Source organism: Convolutriloba macropyga, chromosome 12 (genome assembly GCF_964194025.1).
Source record: "Convolutriloba macropyga chromosome 12, txConMacr16.3, whole genome shotgun sequence".
Classification (NCBI taxonomy): Eukaryota; Metazoa; Xenacoelomorpha; order Acoela; family Convolutidae; genus Convolutriloba; species Convolutriloba macropyga.
Genome location: NC_134479.1, coordinates 43,848,277 through 43,853,483, shown reverse-complemented (window position 1 = coordinate 43,853,483; position 5,207 = coordinate 43,848,277). Strand labels below are relative to the sequence as shown.

Below are 5,207 nucleotides of genomic sequence, written 5' to 3'. Positions count from 1 at the left end.
TGGGTCCCAAGCTCGGAATGAAAGAAATGAAAAAGGAGGAGGTTGGAAAAAATCATACTGGAAAAGAATCGAAGTAGTTTTTTTGATTGACTTGACATGATTTCCGACATATAACTACTGTGTAGTCCTTAGGTTTCATTCTGAGCTTCTCCAGACATCCCCTGCAGACAGTTAATGAAAAAAATGTGGATTCAAACTCCTGCTAGAATCTTGCTAGCAGGATTCCAAAACTTGCGATAATCTTGCATTTTGGATTAAAGCTCTTGCAAGAATCTTGCAAGTTGGATTCAAAACTTGCAAGGATCTTGCAAGAATCTTGCAAGAAGGGAGTATTCTCTTGCAAGATAACTTCTTGCAAGTTTCAATTTTTTTAATCACCTGGGGCTGGCCACTTCTCTGTTAGTGTCCTATTTTATAGCGGCTAGTTTTGGTTCTAGAGAAATTTTCTTGACTGAAAAAAATTTGCTCAGCTTAACTCTAGCCAACAAGGTTTGCTTTTTCTGCTATTCAAAATTCTGCGTATGTACACGTACTTTCTAACTTATGCAGGTCGAAGCCACAAAGCTATGTGTGTTTTTGTCTTAATTGCCAACCAACTAGTTTGAGTATAAAGTGCGAGGGTACTGTTGTAGTAAATACCAGTTATAGTCTACATATGTTTGTCATCATGCTGCCAAGAATTAATATCGGTGCATTAGTAAGATTTCAGACTACAAGAGAAAATGAACCTGATGGCCTCATTTTTGTCATAATGGGGATAAACTGTGCATATATACAGCAATTTCAAAAGCACTTGATGTTCAAAAATTCAGAATTGAACTTTGGTTCTACTAAACGACCAGCGCTGAAATGCTCTGAGACTCGAGTCCGAGAAAGCCAAACTAAACAGAACACGATTTATTTCCCAAATTATTATCATCTCTCTCATAGTAACCCAGGTTTTGGTCCAGACCCAAATTGAGCTATGATCAGACTATCCAGACTGGATAGACCTCTGATCAGACTTTCCAGACCGAAATTACCTCTGATCAGACCTTCCAGACCAAAATGATCTCTGATCAGACTTTCCAGACCAAAATGTCCTCTGATCAGACCGAACCCAGACCATGGTCCAGACTATTGTGCGCTCGAACGGCTTTCCAGACCCTGTAATTTCGGTCAGGGAACACAGGGGTGTGCGTTCGATGGGCTGATCATAGTTCAATTTGGGTCTGGACCAAAACCTGGGAATCTTGGACCTTTCAATCGTCGGATCTCTCCCACTATAGCCTCCCCCCCCCTGCTTAGTGGTAAGAACCCCCCCCCATCAAGCATATCATAATGGGTGGCTATAATTTAGTGGAGAGAGGAGAGGGGGGGGGGGGGTTATAAATGAAAAGACTCCAATCCATCAGGGGTTTTTCATGAGCCACCTCATAAAATTTTCGATTTCTTCCATGGTGAGCTGTTCCGTTTATGTACCAATTCCCCGTTTTTATGCCCGCGTTGTTTAAAAGCACGTTAATATATAACTATGTCTATAATGGGAAGACCACTAACTCCAACTAAGAATAGGTGGGCTTTAGCATATATCAAATCACCACGAGCTTAAAATCACATAAAAATACCCCCCCCCCCCCCTCGTTAAACACAATAACGGGGGGGGGGTCTATAAGTGAAAGATTCTGAGCGGGTTTGTAACCATCCCATCATCGTTCAACTTTCGAAAGGAATTAAAAAGGTGACTTTATGAAGTTACTTTCAGAAATCATCAAAAAAGATTGTTTTGGCGGCTTTTCTTCAAAGAAAAAGCATCATTCCCAACATCAGAGTCACTAAGACTGTTAACTGAAGAGTTCTTTGCTAACAACCGCCGAGAGTCCAAAAAATGGTAAGACCGAACATGTTGCTAAAACTTTTCGGATCTATTCTGTCAACCCCAGGTGCTTATAACTATAACCCCCCCCCCCCCCCCCCCCCCAGAAACTTCTGCGTTTGTTTTTCAAAAGTTTGTAATAATTCAAATTTAACAGTTCGGTTCTTCATTTGTTATTGGAGTGGGGTGGGGGGAGGGGGGATGTACGTTAACGACCTAAGCTGTGGGGATATAATTTACGCGCACACCCTAGTCGAGACCGGATGGTTGTCTTGCAGGAATCAGATTCTGACAGATAGGTTGTTATCTTCCAAAATCTGGCAGAAAAATATGATCTTGCAAGATTCTTTCAGAAAACGTTTTATCTGGCAGAATCTGCCAGAAAAATCATTATCTGGCAGATTCTGCCAGAAGAATGGCTATCTTGAAAGATTCTGGCAGAAAAATGGTTACCTTGCAAGATTCTGGTTGCAGTGAAAGAGTTCGCTCCGATTGAGCTGCATTTTAATTGGATAAAATTATCACCATAAATAATAGAAAAACAGCTACCAAGGCAAAAAATCATTTCCATAACTATTTTCCAAAACAAAAAACAGACAAACATTTGACAAGACAGGGCATAGAAAAAAACATAGCCCCCCATTATGGTATATTTACTATGATGGGGGGGCTAAGGTTATATGACCACTAAGCTGTATGACCACTAATTTGTCTGAAAATTTCTCAATTCAAACTAGGGAAACAAAACTTTCTGGTGTTCTTTGTACCCAGCCGCATATTAAAAGGAAACAGTTGTGAGTTAACAAGAGATTTTTTGTTTTGATTTTTTTGAGACGAGATACATTGAAGAGCAATTGGAAATGATAAAAAGTTTTAATTTCAAAATTTGTCTAGATTTTGTCAAGGGCTGGGATAATGTCATGGAAAAATACCCCATGAAAAGTTGGTAACATGTTCTTTTCATGTTGGTAACATTCCGTGCAACATGTTTCAAAGTTTGCAATACACCATGTATGTCTTAACAAGGTGTATTAATGTTCCCTTCACTTAACAGCCTTTTTGTTTAAGAGAATCACCATGTCAATTTTTGCAATTTTGGTCCTCTGTGGCGCAATAACCAGGTGTGCAAATGGGCAATGTAAGTCGAATTCGGATTGTTCAGCCCCCTTAGCTTGCAGAGTGACACGATCAGCTTGCGAGAGAGTCTATTGTGACGAAAACCTTCCTTGTCGGAAGCCTCATGTCTGCACGAACAACAATTGCTATGCATAGTTGAAGGAAAAACTACGACTCAAAGAGTCCAGAAGTATCATTGTCATTGCTGAGATGAATATGTTAAAGTAAATAAATACAGGCTCCAAATAAAACGGTTGAATCTTTCCCCATTAACCCCCCTCCCAAAGGAAATTATAGCCGACCCTTATGGTATGTTTAACATGATTAGGGGGCTATAGGTTATCTCTCCCAAAATTTTGGCGTGAGGCTACAATGGGAATGACACAACCTTAATAAATGAGTCAATTGTACAACTGAAGCTTGAAATAATTTTTATAAATATTTTTACCCGCACCTGGAAAAAAACAAAGCATTTTAGACGGAATCGAGGTGGAAAATGATTCAAATGAACGAATGATGTTTTAGATTTTTAGGTCGGAAATTTCTGGAATTTCGGGAAATTTATCATTGTGGGGGATCTGAATTTCAGTTGATGAAATAAATGATAGAATGCTGCTATGAATCGGTCCATTATAAAGTATGAGTTGCTGTTCTACAGGTGAAAAATATATTTATAACGAGTTTCGGATCTATTCTTGTTCCGTTTGTGCCCCCCCCCCCAAGCTTCGTAGATGCATATTATTGGTGCACCCCCTAGACGGACGTGCCATAACGAAATTAGATATCGAATTACATAACGAATTACCACGTAAAAGGCACGTGCTCTGTAAGTGGGGGGTGGGGGAGCACAACGTACTGGGGGGGGGGGGGGCACAAACGGAAAAGATCCATGTTTTTTGGCTTACCCCTTCACTGCCCCCCCCCCCCAGTTTAGATCCGTGTCTGCATATTTTTTGTGTGAGTGAAGTAAGAGTGTTTCGGGAAAAATGAGTAGCAGAAACTGTCATTTCAACAACACTAAACACTTCGACTCATCCGTCATATTTGTATGTTTACACTATTTTCTAAAGGACGATCGGGTCTTTCCCACGAAAATACAATCACACTTTATGGTATAGTTTTCGTGATGGGAGCTATAGATCATAAGACAATCTGAGCTTGAACGCTATAATGGGAAAGAACCTAACTTAAACCATAACGAATGATTTGCAAAGAAATGTTAATTTGAGTTATTCAAAATTTTGAGTCGTTAAATTGTTATTGCGTCGTTAAATTCCAATTTGTATATTTGTGTGAGACGTGGCATTGGAGGATCTGCATATTTGTAAAAATAAAACAATTTTGAAATCAATAAACTTTAAACACAATATAGACGATAAATTTATTTCATATGATTTCGTGATCAAATCAGTTTGAAAAAGTGGATCGTTTCCGTTTGTGCCCCCCAGCTTAGTGCGCGCATTTTATTTGCACCCCCCGACGCACGGAAAAGATCCGAAAAAGCAATTTGTGACAATGTTAGGATCTTTTCCATTTAGGCCCGTTCAACAGTACTTTATGTACCACACGTTTCGAAGAATTATGTACAAAATATGACACTTGCGTCGAGGGTGCAGATTGTGTGCGCACACTCAGCTGGTATGAGGGCGCAGGCGGGAGGGCAGTTTGCATGAAATAGTTTTTATTTGCCACCTATAAACAACACTTATGACAACACGGGCTTGGATCACACTAGTGACTACCCGGGTCAAGAAGTGACTAAGCAGAAAAATTTGTGTTACGCTTAATGTGCTGAATTCATTTTCAGCATATAGTCAACACAATCCTTGCAAAATTTCCGCAACTTTTTCAGCGCATCTCTTAAAAGATATCGGTAATTCGAAAAATCACGATTGAGCACTTCCAGCACATTCATACATATGTGCAGTCCGTTTACAAAAATACAGCACATTTTTTCAACACATTCCTTGCATAAGTTTTCAACATATTTCTTGCATAAATTTTAACACATTCCTTGCATAAATTTTCAACACATCCCAGGTTGAGGTCCCAGACGGAAAGTCGGTATGTCCAGACCGTCCCGGACGGAAAGTGCCTATGTCCAGACCGTCCCAGACGGAAAGTACCTATGTCGAGAACGAGGAGCAAACAGGTCAATTTGAGGGTATAAAAATTCAATAATTCAAAACCGGTCGAACAAAATACAGTTGGATTGAGATACGCTTTGTGTCAAGGC

General features: G+C 39.8%; 1 long non-coding RNA gene across 1 annotated transcript; it reads left to right on the top strand.

Annotated features, from left to right (window-relative positions):
• Positions 1-1,729: 1,729 nt before the first annotated feature.
• On the top strand, positions 1,730-4,326 carry LOC142350371 (uncharacterized). The gene is made up of 2 exons (XR_012760878.1): positions 1,730-1,870; positions 2,924-4,326. It is a non-coding gene; the product is annotated as an uncharacterized LOC142350371 (long non-coding RNA).
• Positions 4,327-5,207: the final 881 nt, after the last annotated feature.